Consider the following 21,377-nt stretch of genomic DNA (forward strand, 5'->3'; position numbering starts at 1 on the left):
GTGTACCCTATGCAGCAATTGACATAGCTTATTAAATTGTGAAAAAGGGAATGAAAATTGATTTATGTGAAGTGTTACTGAAAAACCTATTTAAGAACTTGAACACAATAAGGAAGCCAAAGAAGAACAACTCGGCAAGTACACTAAAGTTTGGTTCACTTCTTGTATACATGTTTTTCTACTTTGAAAAATTCTTTCCATCAGTCGGTAAAGTAGTTTGGGAGCTACACCAAGCAATCACCCATCAGATTAATGATTTTATCAAGATGCTAGGTGATAATTTCAATGACATAATGGATGATTATTTCAGCAAATTTCAAGAGAAGATGCACAATAGGTACCGGATTCCACCCCAACTAGTGGAGAAATATAAAGATGATATATATTATGTGAATGTTGTGGAACCAAGAACTCAATCTTTGCCACCTATGGGTTACGAGATTGACTTTGATATCACACAACAGCAAATTGATGCATGTCTTTCATTACCAAGGCATGCCACCAAACTAAGGTATGGAACCTATGAAGAGGTGAAGGGAAAAGTAAAAATGAGTATTGTAGTACCCAAAGCTACAAGGAAAGCAACAAAGATGATAAAGGTTTTAACAAAGAAATTCAGAGAAGATTCTTCCTCCACACCTGTCAAAGGCACTCTTGCCATCAAGAGGCAGCAATAACATTGAGCACCAAACTGCCTAAGGGTAAAGTATTGAAAAGAAAGAAACAGGACATTTCAAAGGCCCTACCGACTCCTCCAACAAAGAGACCTAATACAAGAGCATCAGCTACATCACCAAGTAAGAAACAAAAGAGTGTTACTGCTCCCAAGGTAACCAAGACATACAAGAAATCTACTCGGAGACTCATTTTGGCAAAAGAGTCTAGTGATACAGAATCTGAGGATGCCAACAAATTCCAGATTGTCAAGAGCAAGAAGGTAAATATACATAGTGTTGAAAACTTCTGTGCCAATCTAAAAGAATATGGTGGATTTGGTTCTTTTCGATATGTCAAGTATGAAACAAGAAATAATGATGAGAAGAGACAAATTGAAGAAGCTATCATCTGTACACTTCTAAAGTTTCGGCTAGCTCCATTGGAACTAGTAAAGTTACTTCCAAATGAACTTTACTTGCATATTGATAACAGGTGGAAATATGCAATGGACTCAGAGAAAAAAAATCAGAGAAAGAAGTCTAGTCCATCTATTTCCTGATATGTCTGTAGCACAAATAAAGGAACATTTGACAACCTACAATTCAAAATTTCTTATCAAACAGAGAGCCTTAAAACTGATGAATGGGCTATATATTGATGTAGAAAATGAGACAAAAGCAAAATGGTAGGAAATCTTCAAAATCAAAGATGTCGGTGAACAATCTAAAGTTCAAATCGTTGATGTCACCGAACAAGATCCTGATGTCACCGAGCACGGTCCTGATGCTACCGAGCAAGACCCGACTAACACTATTCAAATTGATGAAGATGTCATGGATATAGAGGAACAGGAGCAGGAGATGATAGAAGGCACTACATATGCAATACTTGTATCTAATGAATCCATTTTAGAACAATTTCAGCCTTATCCACCGATCACTCAACCTGTCTCTACCGAAGCTCCTCAGGATACAGCACAAGGCACCGAAGGTCACAAGTCTGCAATAGGAGAAGAGACTACTCAAGAACAGATCTGTCAAGCACCTTCAAGCACTGAAAATGTAGCAGCTAAGACACCCAGTACCGAGACACCAAAAGACACCATAGTAGCTATAGGAACTGACCAAAGTGTTGCCTCTATCGAGCAACCTACCGAGGGTCAGCAAGCCTCTCAAGATATTGTCTTGGTCCAACCGACTAAAGGTAAAGAGAAGAAGGTGAAAAAGCATAGTTTCAAAATTGATTTATCTAAACCAATAGTGTTGCCCAATGTGGATATATCAAAAGTAAAGGGGCAAGCACTCATTGATTTCGGTGAACTATGCAAAGAAAAGGTTGAACAAGAAAAATAGATGGCCATACAAAAGAAGAATAAAGTACTTCAGAAGGTGAAGACACTGCTATCAGATATGCTACCTATAGCTACAGTGTCCACCGATGTAGCCATCCACATTCAACTGGATGAACTCCTTAATCAAATAGAAACATCTGGAGTTGATGCATCTGAGTACTTGAGCAAGCTAAAAGACAAGGAGCTTACTGCAAAAATGATTGAAGAGGTACAAAAAGCTCTAGCTATTGGGAAAGTCAAACTTGTCAAATTCATTGCTGAGTTGTCCCCTCAACTCAAGCATATTCTTTATTTATTTAAAAAACTTTGTACATTTTCTATATTCATTAAAGATATCAAGAATAAAACTAATGCAATTGAAAAAGAGATCACCGATCTCTCAAATAAGTTGACCCCTGAGCCCAATTCAGTTCAAAAATTTTATACCAAGCTTCAATAGGTCATGGCTCAACAACTGGAACTCAGAAATGAAGAACATAAGATTAGGATGGATATAATGAAACTCCAGACATTATTCCTTCCTCATCTTTCATCAGTTCAAGAACAACTTAACCGAGCCACACACCTATCTACTACACAAGAGGGAAGCACTCTTAATGGCTTAATATCACTCTTGGCTTATATTCAAGCACAAAATTCTTTAATGGAAAGTGTCAAAGATGCACTCTCTGTCACACTCACCGACACCTGGAAGAAGTATAAATCTATTTTTGATCAGTTACCACCCCCGGATGGGAATTAAGTTTTTTATGTTTGTCAAAAAGGGGGAGTAATACAATATATTGAGTGATTCTATATATTTGGGGCGTAATATAGTTTTTGTGATATAGTTTTGATACAGTATTCAGAGTATTGTATATAGGGGGAGCATACCAAGCAGAGTATGTAGAGTATCCAAGGACAATAAGCAGAGCACACAAACACAAAACTGAGCATGCAAAAATTAGAGTTATGTACAGTATAATGATAAGGGGAGTATATCTGAATATACTATTTCAATGACTATTGTATTTACTGTCAAGTATAGTCATTTTGCAAAGTATATAGATTTTTGAGTTATGACTTTGAAAGTAGTTTTTGTCAAACATCTCAACTAATGTCAAAAGGGGAGATTGTTACTACTTATCAAATTTCCATTAGTTTTTATATTCAAAGTCATACTATATACTCTAGTCGGTTAACACTACCGATTCATGCAGTCAGTACACATAGAGAAGTTGGTATGCACAGTCTAGTCGATTACAAAGGAAAGCAGTCACAGAACGCAGTATACACTGAGTTGTCTACCAAGTATCTTTTTATGACTACCGAGCAGCAAAGATGACACACCGAGTTAATATACACCGAGTGAAACGTGTTACCAGATACATTGAACCTGGACATGCATATGAAAACATGTTACAAGATCGAGGCACATCTAACCGTTATTACATTGGAAATTGCACCAGAAGATTGTGTATGATTTTGAGATCAATCTAACCAATGAAATATTTTGTATAGATATTCATTCAAGGAATCTTGTTTGTAAGATCGAAGCAATGAATTGGATCACTATCTTAAGAGATCTATTTATACAGCATGAGTTAAGGGTGTATACATGTGTGTAAGAAGACTGTTACAGAGACATAGAGGTCACCGAGAAGGTTTTCAGAGAACAGTCGAAGAACAGAGTAAACAGAAGGGTTTACCAAGTTACTATATGGGTTATCGAGGTATGCTATAAGCAAGGTAATCTATTCTGAGCACATAGAATCTGCTATAACATTTCAAATGTAAAGTTGTAGATATTTGTAATGATTTTATTGTAATATTGTGAAGTAGAAAGAGAAACCTTTAACAAGGTAAAAGACTCTAATCAAGTCTATAAATTGTAAAGCCTCTAACCAGGTGCAGCATTCAAAATAAATGTTGTAAAATCTTTTAGCAAGGTAGATCTAACAAATCTTGTTACTCCTAACAGGGTAAGCTATCAAAAATAGCTAAAATGTAGCTCTAACCGAGCACTCTTTATTATTGTAGTAGTGAAGTTGTGGGTGCCATCCCCACCATAGTTTTTCTCTCTAACCAAGAGTTTCTACATAACCAAAATATATGTGTTATGGAGTGAATCATGTATAAGTGTTATCTATTTGTTTTAACTTTATTTTATATTACTACACTATTCTGTTTATGCATAACAGTAAAGTTATTATTCAAGAAAAGTTTTGGAGTACTGATTCACCCCTCCCCTCTCAGTACATTAGCTTTCCATATTGGGCCTAACACAAGATGACAACCTAAAGAATGAGTAGCTACAATGCAATTCTAAGATCTACATGATTTTTCTATGATATGATCAAGATGGATACAAATGTTAAATGTAAGTGAAAACTACTATGTAATATCAAAATGCAAGGATGCAAGAATTCAAAATGACACCATAAGTATGCAAGATTATGGATTATCCCATGAATGAAATAAGGGGGGTATTTATAGATTTTTTAAGACATCAACCTAGGTGGCAGGAATCAACGGTCTAGATTTGATCTGGAAAGATAGACAGTTGGAGATGGAGAGGTTACAAAGAAATGGGGATCTTGTTCCCTTTCAGAAAGCAAAGTGTCAAGTGGAAGATGGAGAAAAATGGAGAGAGGGCCAAGTGTCCTTAGTTTGTTGAGATTGACATGTGTCTCTTAGGTTGTTGAGGATAATTAGTTAATTAAATATTTAGAAATATTTTATTTGTGAGATATTTGTTCATGTGGCCATTTGATGTGGCACAATAAGACAAATGGATAAGATGATGAGGTGCAGGGTGGTTTTAGATTAGGAGCCATGTGACTTAATTTGAATTAAAAATTCAAATTAAAAGGGAGGGAAATAATTAAATAAAACAAATTAATTAAATTTGTTCATTTAATTAAGAAATGAAGAAAATGATTTAAGATAGGAAGAATTTAGAAAAATGAACTATATAAATTAATTATTCAATTTATTTATATAAGTAGAAAAATTAAATATTTATTACTGACATAGTCCGTATTTAATTAATTCTCCAGACCAAATTTAAGTGTATACACTAACCTGTCGAGTATATGTGTTAATGTATATAGTATAAGTGCTAGAGTTTTAAGTAAACCTGTTGATTTTGGGCTTATCAATAAATCCCAGTGTTGGTTTTCCTAACTTTTCGTTATTGAGGTCTTGTGATGTTGAATATTGATTGTATTATGTTTTTCGAGAGAGGTTGTTTTCTTACAGTGATTAATGGAATTGATATATTAGCTATATCATGTTTTATGATTTGTTGGGGATCATCCTTTGGCTATGCCTTAATATTTGTTGATTGGAATATCATTTTGGATGGAATACATTGTTGAAACTATTTGGTTCCATTTTTTGGTGATATTGTATCATGTTATTGGTATTGGCACTATGGGTGCATTTGTGAATTAGATCAATTTGGATATTGAAACCTTTGGAAGGTTGTTTTATGAAATGTTTTAGATAACATATGTATTTATTGTATTGATGTCCTAGGTTTAGGAAAATGATAGGGGCGGTGGCTTCCAAGCAGGTGTTAGGGCCCTCAAGTGGCTACCAGGGAATCTTATTGGACGTTTTATGTAATCAAGTGATAATATTAATTAAATTAATTTAGGGGTTCGGGTAGATCTCACATTAAACAAGATAATTTGTGATGCCCCACTCATGGCCTGGCATGCTAGTATCGGTGCACGAAGATTGGGAAGACCTGAAATGGAAAGATTATGCTCCCTTCTCTTCATGAAAGGTTGAGATGGTTTTGCATGGGAATCACTTGGACACCATGGTTGAGAGAGACTGCCAGGAAAACCCTACAGATGGTCATCGGGATTTGACCTCCAAGTAAACCCTTATTGATAGTATGTGATGACACTCTTTCCCTACATGTGTCTTACTACCTTATCCTTGATTTGATGATTTCCTTTGGTGGGCTTCATGATTTATGTTTAAGACATGTTGTATATTATGTTCATTGCTTTGATGTTGCTCTTGTTGAGTTAGTCTTTTGTTATGTTTCCTTGGAGGTTTGGTGTCAGCCTAGTTTAGAGTATGTGTGTGGGACCCTTATGTCATTCTCTTGAGCATGGGGGTGAACCATTTTGGTTCCACGTGGTTAGGTGGTTTGATGTCTTCTTCCATTGGGATTCTTCTTCATTGGATGTTCACGTGTGTTTGTGGATTCTTCATCCCTTCAGCTTATGTTTGGATTCTTGGAGAAGATATATTTTATGCTCTTGGTTGAGAGACTTCATTATACTATGTACCTTAGATATCTATCTTGTAATTAGGGATTAAGATTCATTATTAGATAAAAGATGTATAATGGATGATTTCCTTGAGAAGAATTTAATATGTAATTGGATAATTAATCTTGTAGCTAGAAATTATGTTTCCATAATGGCTTAAAGATATGTGCTTGTATATACTATATTGGAATATACATAAATGAGGTTATGTTATATGCTAAATGCTTATGTGGATGTCTTAATTAAAAAAAAGAATGTTATGTTTAGAGTAGAAGTTGTTATCTAATTGTTGGAATTGTGATTAAGAGTATTTGGATTTGGTGCATTAAAAAGAACCTAGTATTGATATGATTTGGATTCATGAGTTAATGAAAAAATGGACTAAGGATGTGTTAATATATTGAGATTCATGTATGCGTAATGATGTAGTATATGATTATCCTTCCTATGATTCTTAGTTGAAATGAATGTTAGAATCAATGAAGGATTTATGTTTTAAAGTAAGTGGATATTGTTTATATCTTGATGTTATGTTGAGTTAAGTAGTGATGTTGGAATACCCTAGGGAATATGTATCTATTTGATGTCGATTTATGTGATGCAATTATTTTTCATTTGTGTGATTATGTTTAAATGATCATGTGTAGTTAATGTTCTTAAAATATATACATATTTGTATTTTCCTTAGTTCTTTGGTTAGATTATCTAGGGTATTTTGGCAAGCATTACAGACCTTATCAAGATTCAAACACCTCAAAAACTAAGGGTGGAGTCATTTATTATCTTTTATTATTTGTAGACACTAAAAATATGTATCTCCTACATTATCCATGTTTAACCTAATCGCATGTATGATCTTCATTATTTGTGCAATCCTACCACATTTCCCCTTTTCCTTTTTGGTCCTAGTCTTTCTCTTTCCTTCCTATTTAAAGTTTGAGGATGCATTTTACCCTTAACTTCATCCCTCTTGCATTATATCTTTCCCTTGTAGCTTTTTTAGTGGCATTTTGCCTAATTGAGTCCCAATTAGGGTTTTTTGCTCCTAATTCGGTCCTCTTGTTTCGCCTTTTCCATTTTTTGTCCAGATCTTTCCATTTTCTTCCTATTTTAGGTTTGGGCTTACAATTTGACCTCTCCTTCAGCCCCTTTGCATCGAATCATTCCCCTCTCATTTTGATGATGTCATCTTTCAACCAAAATCCTTGTCTTGATTTTAGGGTTTTATGCCTTCTTTTAGGGTTTTTTCGCTTCCCACTTCCCATTTTTAGTTTTGTTGGCTTCCTTTTTTCCCTATTTACTAGTTTTGGGTTACATTTTGATCTCTTATTCAGTGTTGTAATGTCGCATTCATCCCTTTTCTATCCAATGACCCACTTTGACCTAGTTTACTCATTGTTGCTTGGTTTTACTTGATTTGCCCTTATTTTCCAATCTTCATTCGAATCTTCCCATTTTCTATCCAGACCTTTTGGACCAATTCTTTCCAATTTCGCCTATTTTGACCAAAATTGACTTAATTTGACATAATTATGGTCTTCAAATATTAGTTTGACTAACTTGCCATTTTAGGTTTAATTAATTAAACTTCCCTTTTTACCAATTATTCTTCTTTAACCATTTTATCAAACCCCTTCCCTTTTAATATTAATTAAAAAATATTAAATTATTTACTTAATTTCACTTCATCCTCTTTATTAAATAATTTTAATCATTTAATTAATGGTCCATTCCTCATAACCTATAGTTGAATAATTTATTTAAATTATTCAATTATCTAATTATGTCATTGAAATTAAATAAATATCTTAATTTATTTAATTTTTAAATTATCTTCTCATATGAGGATAATATCTTCTATTTTAATTTTAAATTCCCCAATATCTTCCTAATTTTTGAAAATGGCAAAATATTATCTTAAAATTTATCTTTGATTTTTGGAAGTATCTCATTATATTTCAATTTTGAATTCGAAAATGAGGTATGCATCCTTAGAAAATCTTCTTTTTGATTTTTCTCTTCTTTTTCCTTCTTTACCTTCATCCTTCCTTGAATGGCAGCTATGTTGTGTGTTCAATCTACTCCATCCACTCGATCAAAAATTCTTTTTGATCCTGTTGGTCCGTCGAGTCACGTTTTTCTATAAATTAAGACATCTCCTTCTATCAATTCATCTAACTTTTATGCATTGTTGTTTTGTCCAATTTTCAAGCAATCTTAATCATCTAATTTTTAGAAATTTCATTTTATCAATTTTCTTAAGATGATCTAGCTTAATCATTGTTATTCTGTTGAAATAATGTCATTGTTTAATAATCAATCTTGCATAATCACACATCCCTAGTAAATCTCAAACATGAATTCCTTTCTTTTCTTTGTTTCGTGTACTTGGCATGCAAGAGAGCAAAATAACATCATTTGAGATGAAAGAAAGAGTAGCGAGGTTTCATTAAATAATCGAGGTTTGCATTTGTATTTTCATTTCCGTTTCAATTTGTTGGTTAGATTAGGAAGGTTTTTTTGTGTGATTCTTGTTTGTGATTAGCTTAGATAAGTTGCATGCTTTGGTTTTGGTTTTCTAACTAGATTAACCTCCAGATTTTCTTGATCCACGTCTAGTGAACCCAATGTGAAAATACATCCATTTAACATATTTTTGTTATAATTTTTATCAAGTGTAGGTTCTAGAAGACCAAATTTCTTGAATTTTGTGCCCATCATAGTTTCTACATAGGTGGGACCCAATCCTGCATAGGTGGTTAAGCTAATTGTGTAGTTGGTCATACTTTGTGCATAGTTGGTCATACTTTATGCATAGTTGGTCATACTTTGTGCTTAACTAGTCACTAGTATTGATTATCAATTGATGTCTAGTCACATGCATGGTTTGCTAACTCAACTTGTTGTTTGTAGGGTTTTCATTTGTCTAATGGTGTGATTTATAGGTTTCAAAGGAGCTAATGTTCATATTGCAATGTTTTAATCAATCAAAAGCTTAAATTGAACAACAATTTTCACATAGATTCTAAGTAATCATTGGATGAACCTTTCAATTCATGCTACAAATATCACATAGATTCTAATTATGCATTGGATGAACTTTTCAATTCATGCTACAAATCTCACATATATTCTAATTGGGCATGGATTGAACCTTTCAATTAATGTTAAAAATCTCATCTAGATTCTAACTACGCATTGAATTAATCTTTCAATTCTTGTTACAAATCTCATTTAGATCCTAACTAGGAGGTTAATCCATTTGAATTCATGATACAAATCTCACCTATATCTAATTAGGGGTTTAATGAACCTTTCAATTCTTGTTCACAACTCGCACATAGATTAATCAAGAGGTCAATTTACTCTCTTCATTTTGATTGTAACCACACATGGATTAAGAGGGTTTCAATTTCAAGAATGAATCAAAATGGTCCTCCCTGGAGAGGATTATCCCCATGTACTTCAGCCTAATCTAGGCTTTCAAGACAAACAAGAAGACATTATCACTAAGTTAAATACCCTTTCTTGGAACACAAGAACTAGTTCCAAATAGTACATGTGTACAAAATTTGTCTTAGAAGAAGAACGAGCGCACCATCTTGAAGAAGCCCTACACAAATAACAAGAACAAAAATAGATACTTTAACTACAATGTGAGAAACAACAAAATCAAATAACTCTTGCACTTCCACGATAGAATTTAACTCTCTTCTGGTCATTCTCTATCTTTTTATGTTTAATTTAGGGTTTTTATCTTGTCAAATTGTGAATTTGAGCTATCTATCTGTCTTTTATACTAGTGGTCTTAGTTCCTACGTAGTTGGTCATACTTTGTGCATAGTTGGTCATACTTTGTGTGTAGTTGGTCCTACTTTGTGTGCAATTGGTCATACCTTGTGCGCAATTGGTCATACTTTATGTGTAGTTGGTCATACTTTGTGTGTAGTTGGTCATACTTTTTGAGTAGTTGTTCACACTTTTTGATCAGTTGGTCATACTTGCTACGCAGTTGGCAGGTATACTTTGATTTTTTAGTTATTTCTTTTGATCAGTATGAAAAGGTTTAATTTCAATTTTGACATAAGTTTCTTGGGTTACTAATCAGTTTTTGTTATCATTGTGGCATCCGTGGGACAAAGATTGAGGTTAATCAAACTACTAATATGTTTGATGCAGAATAATTTTTGAATATTAAAAACTCAAACAAACTTATGTGGTTTATCCTTTCATAATATAACTCACACTTCAATTTGTTTAATGGAATGGACATGGATTGCATTCTAATTTTCTTAAATCACAATTACTATCTTTAAAGGGAATGAATCTTTATTTTATGTGTTTAGAAAACTTGTGCATATGTGAGTGGACCTACTATTAACAGACACTATCCTCTCCCCTAGCTTTCATGGTCTTGGGTGCAAGAGAAGATTGTTAGTGATGCTCATCTGTATTTTTATTAGAGGGTCTACCTCCTGATAAGACATTAAGGCTAGGTGTGAGGGAATGACCCAAGCAATACTTCTTCATCTCTTTATATCAATTAAAAAGTTAGATGAAAATAGCGACTACTTGGTGATGTGCATCTACAACAATGATTCCTTCAAGATAGGCTCTTAAGTGAGTCACTTCCACATGGGTAGACACCAGGTTCTGTTGAAGTTCCCCTAGTAAGAGCCAAAATTTTTTAGCAGTCTTATCTTCTACTTATTGACTCTGGAATTGTGATACGTGCATTCTGAAGAAACCCCTCATGTACTCTTCAACTTGAGATAAAAAAATTCTTGAGAGCTTCGGGTCTTTAGAAATTCAAAGCTTCGTATGCCTAAGAAGTGAGTTTCATACAAGGGGGAGTCAGTGCTACCAAGATTATATCTATCTAGTAGAATGTGATATTCTAGGCAAGGAGATTCAACAAGTATTGTCATGGCCAAAATTTTAGGTTTTAATTGAATTTGTTCTTATTTTGTTCAAAAATCAAAGAATCATTATGTATTCTATATTTGTTGACACATAAAAAACAAAGATAAACATCTTCAAGTTCTAAAACATTCCAAGAAATCAAATCAAACAATTGTCCAAAATACTCCAAAGCAATCCAAAAATCACAAATTGTCCAACAACCTTCAAACATTAAGAACTCCAAATAATCTTGAATGTTGCAACATTGTGTAGGAAACTAAAAAACTATCTCAGCTTTGCATTAGGTTCCATCTTAGTTTCATTATCATTATCATTGTCCCTATTCTTTGATTGATATCATTATCATTGTCCTTATCATTTTCCTTGTCCTAGCTTCATTATCCTTATCATTTCCCTTATCTTAGTGTCACTTGTCCTTATCATTGTCCTTGTCCTAGCTTCATTATTCTTATTATTGTTATCACCTTATTGTCACTTGTCCTTATCCTAGCTTCATTAGCATTGTCATCGTCCTTATCCTATTTTCACTTATCATTATCCTTATCTTAGGTTCATTTATCATTGTCATCATTCCAAGTATCTTAACTTTGTATCATTGTTATTGTCCTTATCTTAGCTTCACTGTCATTGTCATCATCCTCATTATTAGCTTCAACATCATTATCCCTTAGCATGCATATCATCACCTTTCTCCATATTTTTTTCTTAGTGTCAATCTTCACATCACACTTAGATCCCAAAATTAGACTTTTTGAAAATCCCAAAAATATCAAGTCTTAGATCAAACCCTACGTCATTGTCTAGAAGTCACTACCTTATTGAGAATTTGTATCCACTATTAATCATTATCCAATCAAAACACTAGCTCATTTGTCTAGCTATGGGAAAGACTAAATGTCCTCAATTATCAACTTGTCCTTTTTTCCTATCAAGTTCATGACTTCATACCAATTTCTTAGGGTTATACCTTTAGACTTGTAGTCTTAATATTTTCTAGATCTTGAAAATCCCAAAAACTTGGGTTGCATTTTTCATCCTTAGTTGCATTTGTCCATTTTAAAACTTCTTAAAATGCAAAAAATAGGGTTGCATTTTTGTCCTTTAGGTGCATTGCATTCCATCCTTAAACTTCAAAAATCCAAAAAAATGGCATATAGTGCAATGGTTGAAACAAGCTCTCAAACTTCTAGGAGACAACATTCCCTCTATTGACCTATTGGCATTTGGCATTATAACAGACAAGAAGAGATTGTTGGCATTTCAATAAGGATATTGAGAAGGTTGTTGATGATTATGGATAAAACTGATTAAGGATGTTTACTATCTTAATATTATTATTTTGTCATTGATGTCAAGAAATTGATTTTCTAATTCAGTATGATGTTGCCATATCTTGAGAAGTATGATTTGATGAGTATAAAGATGTCGGTAAAAGACATAGAAAGAATATGATGGATAAGGGGAGAAATAAGTTATTCAATGGGCAACTATTATCGAGTTAGACAATGATGAGATCATGATGATTAGATTGTTTTGATATCCTACATATGTTATTAATTGAAAGGTTAATACTAGACTATGTTACCGAGCAAAGAACCTAGTCGATAAACCCTAAAGAACCTAATCAGTAAATCCTAAGGTTATCGCTATCGGTTAATGAAGGCAAAATGTCTACCGAGTGAAGTTTAGTATTTACCGAGTTGCAACTGAGTAATAACAGAATGCATTAAATGATTACATGCATTATTTAATGAAGGAAGCTGATAAGCTGGCTATGATTAAATGATTGGTATGTCGTGAATGAAGTTTGTTAAAGAATCTATGGCAAAGGAAAATTGGCAGGAAGATCTACAGCTTAGATTGAACTGCAGTACCCTAGCACAAGTTCCAAGAAATTTATGCAAGTTCCAAGGTGAGGTAAAACATTTTCATATCAAAGGATACATTGAACCTGGTCAAAGTTTTAAGATCTGATGGCTATGATTGATCATGGGAAATGTGATCAAGGAGATTAAGCGGTTGGCAAATTATTTATAAATAGGGAACTATTGATAAACAATGTATGCGGGCAAGTGTATGCACAGGGATGCTACATAGTGATTACCGAGCACAAAAGCTTGAAGATCTATTTTGAATAATAGAGTATAGAGCCTAGTAGATGGACAAGATTAGTTCTATGTCTATATTGTATTGAGCAAATAAGAATCTGCTTTAGCATTTTAGATGTGAAGTTGCAGATAGATTTTTATTACTATTATTTTGTGAAGTGACAAAAAATCTCTTAACCGAGTGGACTTAACAGTCCTATTTGTAAAACCCTCTACCAAGGTGACATTTAGATTGAGTGTTTGAAATCCTTTAACAAGGTCACTTCTAACAAGGTGAAGATCCTAATAGGTCTTAGGGAAATCCCTTAGCCAGGTCACATCTAGCAATGTGTTTGTAATCTTTAACAGGATTTACTTTTAACCAAGCATACTCTAGAAGAGTATATTTCTTAGTGGGTCCAAAATCCCACAGTGGTTTTTCCCTATTTGGGTTTCCACGTTAAATCTGGTGTTATGAGTGTTATGATGTTTATATGCTTTTGAGTTTGCATGTTTAGCAGATTTGGTTATATTACTGAAGTATATGCTACCAAGGTTGAATCTGATGTTTGAATGGAAGATTAAGTTTGTATGATTCACCCCCCCCCCCTCTCATCTTATTAGCTTGGCATCTATACTTATCTTTAAGTATCAGAACTATCAATTGGTATCAGAGCTTTGGACTCCAGAAGTAAAAGTTTAAAGGTACTTGAGGAAAAGATCCAAAGATGTATAAGAGGGATGCACCGAAGCTGAACAAGCCAAGTTTCTCTACATGGCAGAAAAGGATGAAGCTGCACCTATCATGATTTGGAGAATATGTTGTATATTATCTAGAGAATGATTTCATCACATCGAACACCTATCCATTGATAATGGAAGAGATAAAAGAAAAGCAAGAACATATCCAAGCAATGATTGAAATAACATCTGCATTGACTGATTCAAAGTTTAATGATCTAGAAGGTTGTAATGATGCGAAGGCAATGTGGGACAAGCTCATATCTGTGTATGGTGGAGATGAACATGTTCAAAGAGCAAAAGTGGATAGTCTAAGAGGACAACTTGAATCTATGAGGATGAATGAAGGTGAGAACATAACCCAGTATAGTACAAGACTAAAGGAGATTGTCAATCAAATCAAAAGAGTAGGTGGAACTATTGAAGAAAAGGATATAACAAGTAAGTTTTTAAGAACCCTTCTACCAGCTTATGCAATCCGAGTCTCTACAATCAATGAATTGAGGTCTGTGCCAAATATGCCAGTTTCTTTAGATGCTACTATTGGTAAGCTACATGCATTTGAGTTAAGTAACTTTGATAACAGTGGGTCGTCAGTAAATAAAGTTGAATCTACATTTAGTTCTTTTCATATTGGTGAATATGATGATTACAATGATAGAATGAGTAAGTACACTAAAGGGGATCATAGTGGAGCAAGTGAAAGATTTTGCAAGAACATGGAGGAAGTACACAAACTGTATGAGGAAATCAGAAAGCAAGAAGAGTTTCAAGCACTATTAGCCAGAAGGTTACCGAGAGGCAAAGGTAAGTATAAAGGAAAACTACCTTTGAAATGTTTCAATTGTAATAAGATAGGACATATAGCTTCTAACTATCCTGACAAAGATTCTACTAAAAAGAGAGATTACCGAGATGACAGACAGAAAGATAATCATTACAGAGGACACCGAAACTTCAGAAGAAGAGATAGAAAGTCATGCTTAATAGCCAATAAGGAATCCAATGATGATAAATCAGATGAAACTGATACAACGAAAGTATTTTATGTGGCTATCAAAGATGGATCAGATGAAGAAAGGTATGAAGAAAAAGCCCTTATATCTCACATAAATACTAATGATTCTTGGATCATAGATAGTGGATGCTCACATCACATGACAGGTGATAAACACAAGTTTGTTATGTTAGAAGACTATGATGGAGGCTATGTAAGATTTGGTAATGATGCACCATGTCCGGTAAGAGGTAAAGGATCTATAACACTTCTTGACAATGCAAGATGCAATGATGTTTATTGGGTTGAAGGTTTGAAATACAATTTGTTGAGTTTGGCACAGCTAAACAATACAGGATACCAAATAGAATTTCAGAAAGGAATTGTCAAATTTCATGACAAGCATGGAAAGTTAGCTACTACCGGGACACAAACAAAAGGTAACACATTTCACCTTGACTCAACTCGAAATAAATGTTTGTATGCAAAGATAGATGATACCTGGTTATGGCATAAAAGGTTTTGTCATGTAAATTTTGATAATCTGATCAAAATAAGCAAGAAGCACCAAGTAAGAGGTCTACCTAGTTTGGAAAAGCCTGAGAATGCTATGTGCCGAGGATGCCAGATGGGTAAAATGACAAGATCAAGCTTTAAAAGTAAGTCTTACACTTCTAAGGGAATTTTAGATCTTGTGCACACTAATCTTTGTGGTCCTATGAAAGTTCAAAGTTATTATGGTGATAAATATTTCATATTATTTGTGGATGATTACTCAAGGATGATGTCAGTAATGTTTTTAAAAGAAAAATTAGAAGCTTTTCAAACGTTTAAATGGTACAAGGCAAGAGTTGAAAATGAAACAGGAAGACAACTAAAATGTCTTAGATCAGATAGAGGAGGAGAGTTCACATCTAATGAGTTCAACTTATTCTGCAATGATCATGGTATAAAAAGACAAGTCTCTACACTGAGAACTCCACAACAAAATGGAATTGCTGAGAGAAGAAATAGATCTATTGTGGATTGTGCTAGAACCCTGATGATTGAAAAGAAAGTGCCACAAACATTTTGGAGAGAAGCAATAAGCACAGCAGTTTACACCCTAAACCGAGTACAACTGAAGAAAGGTACTTTGAAGATGCCATATGAAATCTGGTATGACAAGAAACCTAATGTAAGTTATTTTAAAATCCTTGGAAGTAGATGCTATGTACACAAGGATGATAGAAATGGCAAGTTTGATTAGAAAAGTGAAGAAGGAACATTTCTAGGATATTCTTCTAGAAGTAAAGCATTTAAATGTCTGATCAAATCATCTAACAAAATAGTACAAAGTGCAAATATAAAAATTGATGAATTTGCAGAAAGAAATGATGAAGGTAATTCCAAGGAACCAGAAGATTATGATGAATTTGTCTATGTTCAACCGACAAGTCCTATCGAGAAAACTGCAGAAGGAAATGAAGAGAATATCTAGTTACCGAGTGATGAAGAAGATCATACAGAGCCTACCGAGCTTGTATTAGCCAAATATGCAGAAGACATCATGCACCAAGTCAGATTATAGGAGATAAGGATGATCCAGTGATGACAAGGAACAAACTGAGATAGAACACATATCTAATATCTGAATTTGAACTGAGAATAGTGAAAGAGGCATTTAACAGTGAAGATTGGATAAATGTTATGATAGAAGAGATTGATCAAATCAAGAAGAATGACACATGGACACTAGTCCCAAGACCGAAGGACAAAAATGTAATTGGTACAAAATGGATTTTCAGAAACAAGCTGAATGAAAAAGGAGAGGTCATTCGAAATAAAGTAAGACTAGTTTGCAAAGGTTATGCCCAAGAAGAAGGAATTGGTTATGGTGAGATTTTTGCACCTGTAGCAAGACTTGAAGGAGTAAGAAGATTGTTGGCATATGCTCCTTACAAGAATTTCAAGGTATATCAAATGGATGTCAAATCTGCATTTCTGAATGGTATATTAGAAGAAGAAGTTTTTATTGAACAACCTGAAGGATTTGCTGAAGACAATAATAAAGATCAGGTATGTAAATTGAACAAAGCTTTATATGGTCTGAAACAAGCACCTAGAGCGTGGTATGAAAGATTGCACTCTTATTTAATCAAGATTGGTATTATAAGAACAAGTGAAAACAACAGTATTTACATGAAGAATGATGAAAATGGAATACTGATCTTAGCCATATTTGTTGATGATATTATGGAAATGACTCTTTATGCAAGAACTTTGGAAATGAAATGAGCAAAGAATTTGAGATGTCATTAATCGGTGAGATAAAGTATTTTATAGGTTTATAGATACTGCAAATGAAAGATGAGATTTTCATTACTCAATCCAAGTACATAAAGGAAATCTTGAATAAATTTGGAATGGAGAAATCAAAACCAGTAAGTACTCCTATGACTACCAACTATAAACTATCAAAGAATGATGAATCTACATCTGTTGATGAGACACTTTACCGATCCATGATTGGAAAGTTGCAATATGTTGTTCACAGCAGGCTAGACATAGCACATGCAGTAGGTATAGTTGCAAGATTCTCTGCAAATCCTAAGGAAACACACATGACAACAATCAAGAGAATTTTTAGATACTTGAAAGGAACTGAGGATTATGGCTTAGTATATTAGAAAAGAAATGATTTTGATTTAAAAGTTTATACTGATGCTGATTGGGCAGGCAACATTGATGACAGAAAAAGCACAAGTGGAGGAGCTTTTTTTTTAGGAGAAAGACTAGTGAGTTGGCTTAGCAAGAAACAAGGATGTGTTTCACAGTCAACATCAGAAGCTGAATACGTTGTTGCAGCATTGAATTGTACCAACATAGCATGGATCAAACAACTGTTGGAAGGTATAAATGAGAAAGTTATCGAGCCAATAACTATATTCTGTGACAATACTAGTGCCATTAACATTTCAAAGAATCCTGTTATGCACTCTAAGACAAAGCACATATCTATCAAATATCATTATCTTAGAGAAGAAGCTCAAGAGAAGAAATTGGTGTTGGAGTATGTTAGCACAAAGGAACAAATAGTAGATATCTTCACCAAGCCACTACCAAGGGACACTTTTGAGTGTCTCAGAAGTAAGTTAGGGGTCCTACCCCTATCTTCTACTCACTGACCGAGTTCGGTGAAAGCATCAATTCAATGACTCTACAGAATATCTTTTAGGAGTTGATGCTGATTTACACACTTTAGGAGGTTTTCTAAAGGTGTACAGGAAACAATATAGGGAACAAGAATTGAAGACATAATGCTTTGACTGAGACTAAGTTGACACATAACAGCAAGAAATCACTTCATACAGGAAGAAATTATGTTTTAGTTCTTTACTTTTTGGCATTGTTGTCAAAGGGGAAGAAGACAGAAGAGAGGAGGAGAAGATAGAAGAAGAGGAGAAGACTAATGTATGGGGGAGAATTCTGATGACAGAAGGAGAGCATTTCAGCATTTCAAAATCTCATAGAAATCTGAATCAATTAGGTCAAATCAATTGGTTTTGCCATCAATGCCAAAGGGGGAGATTGTTGGCATTTGGCATTATAACAGATAAGGAGAGATTGTTGGCATTTCAATAAGGATATTGAGAAGGTTGTTGATGATTATGGATAAAACTGATTAAGGATGTTTAATGTCTTAATATTATTATTTTGTCATTGATGTCAAGAAATTGATTTTCTAATTCAGTATGATGTTGCCATATCTTGAGAAGTATGATTTGATGAGTATAAAGATGTCGGTAAAAGACGCAGAAAGAATATGATGGATAAGGGGAGAAATAAGTTATTCAATGGGCAACTATTACCAAGTTAGACAATGATGAGATCAAGATGATTAGATTGTTTTGATATCCTACATATGTTATTAATTGAAAGGTTAATACTATACTATGTTACCGAGCAAAGAACCTAGTTGATAAACCCTAAAGAACCTAGTCGGTAAACCCTACGGTTATCGCTATCGGTTAATGAAGGCAGAATGTCTACCGAGTGAAGATTAGTATTTACCAAGTTGCAACCGAGTAATAATAGAATGCATTAAATGATTACATGCATTATTTAATGAAGGAAGCTGATGAGTTGGCTATGATTAAATGATTGGTATACCATGAATGAAGTTTGTTAAAGAATCTATGGCAAAGGAAAATCGGCAGGAAGATCTACAACTTAGATTGAACTGAAATACCCTAGCACAAGTTCCAAGGTGGGGTAAAACATTTTGAGATCGAAGGATACATTGAACCTGGTCAAATTTTGAAGATCTAATGGCTATGATTGATCATGGGAAATGTGATCAAGGAGATTAAGTGGTTGGCAAATTGTTTATAAATAGGGAACTATTGATAAACAATGTATGCGGGCAAGTGTATGCACAGGGATGCTACATAGTGATTACCAAGCACAGAAGCTTGAAGATCTATTTTGAATAACAGAGTATAGAGCCCAACAGATGGACAAGATTAGTTCTATGTCTATATTGTATTGAGCAAATAAGAATCTGCTTTAGCATTTTAGATGTGAAGTTGCAGATAGATTTTTATTACTGTTATTTTGTGAAGTGACAAAAAATCTCTTAACCGAGTGGACTTAACAGTCTTATTTGTAAAACCCTCTAGCAAGGTGACATTCAGATTGAGTGTTTGAAATCCTTTAATAAGGTCACTTCTAACAAGATGAAAATCCTAACAGATCTGAGGGAAATCCCTTAATTGGGTCAAATCTAGCAATGTGTTTGTAATCTTTAATAGGATTTGCTTTTAACCGAGCATACTCTAGAAGAGTATATTTCTTAGTGGGTCCGAAATCCCACAGTGGTTTTTCCCTATTTGGGTTTCCATGTTAAATCTGGTGTTATGAGTGTTATGATGTTTATATGCTTTTGAGTTTGCATGTTTAGCAGTTTTGGTTATATTACTGAAGTATATGATACCGAGGTTGAATCTGATGTTTGAATGGAAGATTAAGTTTGTATGATTCACCCCACCCTCTCATCTTATTAGTTTGGCATCTATACTTATCTTTAAGTATTAGAACTATCATGACCTTCCAACTTTCATGAGACCATGTCATTTCAACCAAACAATCAATCATGTCAATCCAAATTGTCCATGTCCCAAAACTTAAATCAAAACTATCATGAAGAGACAAATGTCATACCTATTTCTCCATCACTAAAGGAAAAAGTAGCTTGATAATTAGAGATATTGGGAAAAAACGTGAAAAAAATTGAAGAGAGTAGACCCTAATGTCCAAACTATTTCAAAAATTCTAAGTTCCAAATATAAACTTAGAGCTAATTGTCATACAAGCTCTCATCACATGATCAGACATACCGGCTCTCCTCTTACAAATAAACATGAGAAACCAATATCAACAACAAACACATCCAACCATGCAAGCAGACATCCATTATCAGCCTCAGAAATCCCAAGCTAATCAAAATATTGCACTGGCACACCAAATGACACAACAACAGCCCACCATCCAATGATATCAACTAGACCCATAATTTCAACAAGTACAACAACAATATGTGTCATAATATCAACATAAAATGCCACAAGTTCCTAGGTTTCAATAGAAAATGACTCAACCAAGGGAACAACAACAAATATCACTAGATTTATTTCAACAACATCATCCTTTACCAACAATGTAATTCTAACAAACAATGCAACCCCCAATACCACAAGTGATTGTGTAAACAAGCAAACCCCTTCCAAGGAAACATATGATTACATAACCAACTTTGCCTTTAGTTGCATAACATGTGATTAAATATCTTCTCATGTCCTCAAGCACATCATCGAGGGCATCCTAAACAAATATAAGTGTAGTTACAAACATGCCACCCTTTAGACATCAACCAAACATAGTCAATGTATCACCTGTCACACAACACAATCAATCAATCAACTACCTTGCAACACACAAATGTTGGAGTGATATCAAAAACAAGATCCCCCAAATAGAAAAAATTCCAACCTAAACTTCTCAGTACTTTACTTCAACAACTAGGTTGCACACAAGAGACTAATTTTGAATATGATCATCTGCCCATGTCTAGTAATGGCTTGTCCTTCCATTAGTAAATTGATTCTTGAATATCCTCCATATCTCCCACCATTCCTTCATCCCCTAAGGTTTCACAAGATCAATCTACACCATCTCCATCAAATGAGGCAACCTCCCAAGGGCTATCCATAATAGGTTTTTGAGCTAATCCAATTCATGAGTTAAGTCCCTTCCATGCTCCCATTACAAAAAGTTCCTCTTCCTAATTTTCTTCATGGTTTTCCTCATGG

Source organism: Cryptomeria japonica, chromosome 9, assembly GCF_030272615.1.
Source record: "Cryptomeria japonica chromosome 9, Sugi_1.0, whole genome shotgun sequence".
NCBI lineage: Eukaryota > Viridiplantae > Streptophyta > Pinopsida > Cupressales > Cupressaceae > Cryptomeria > Cryptomeria japonica.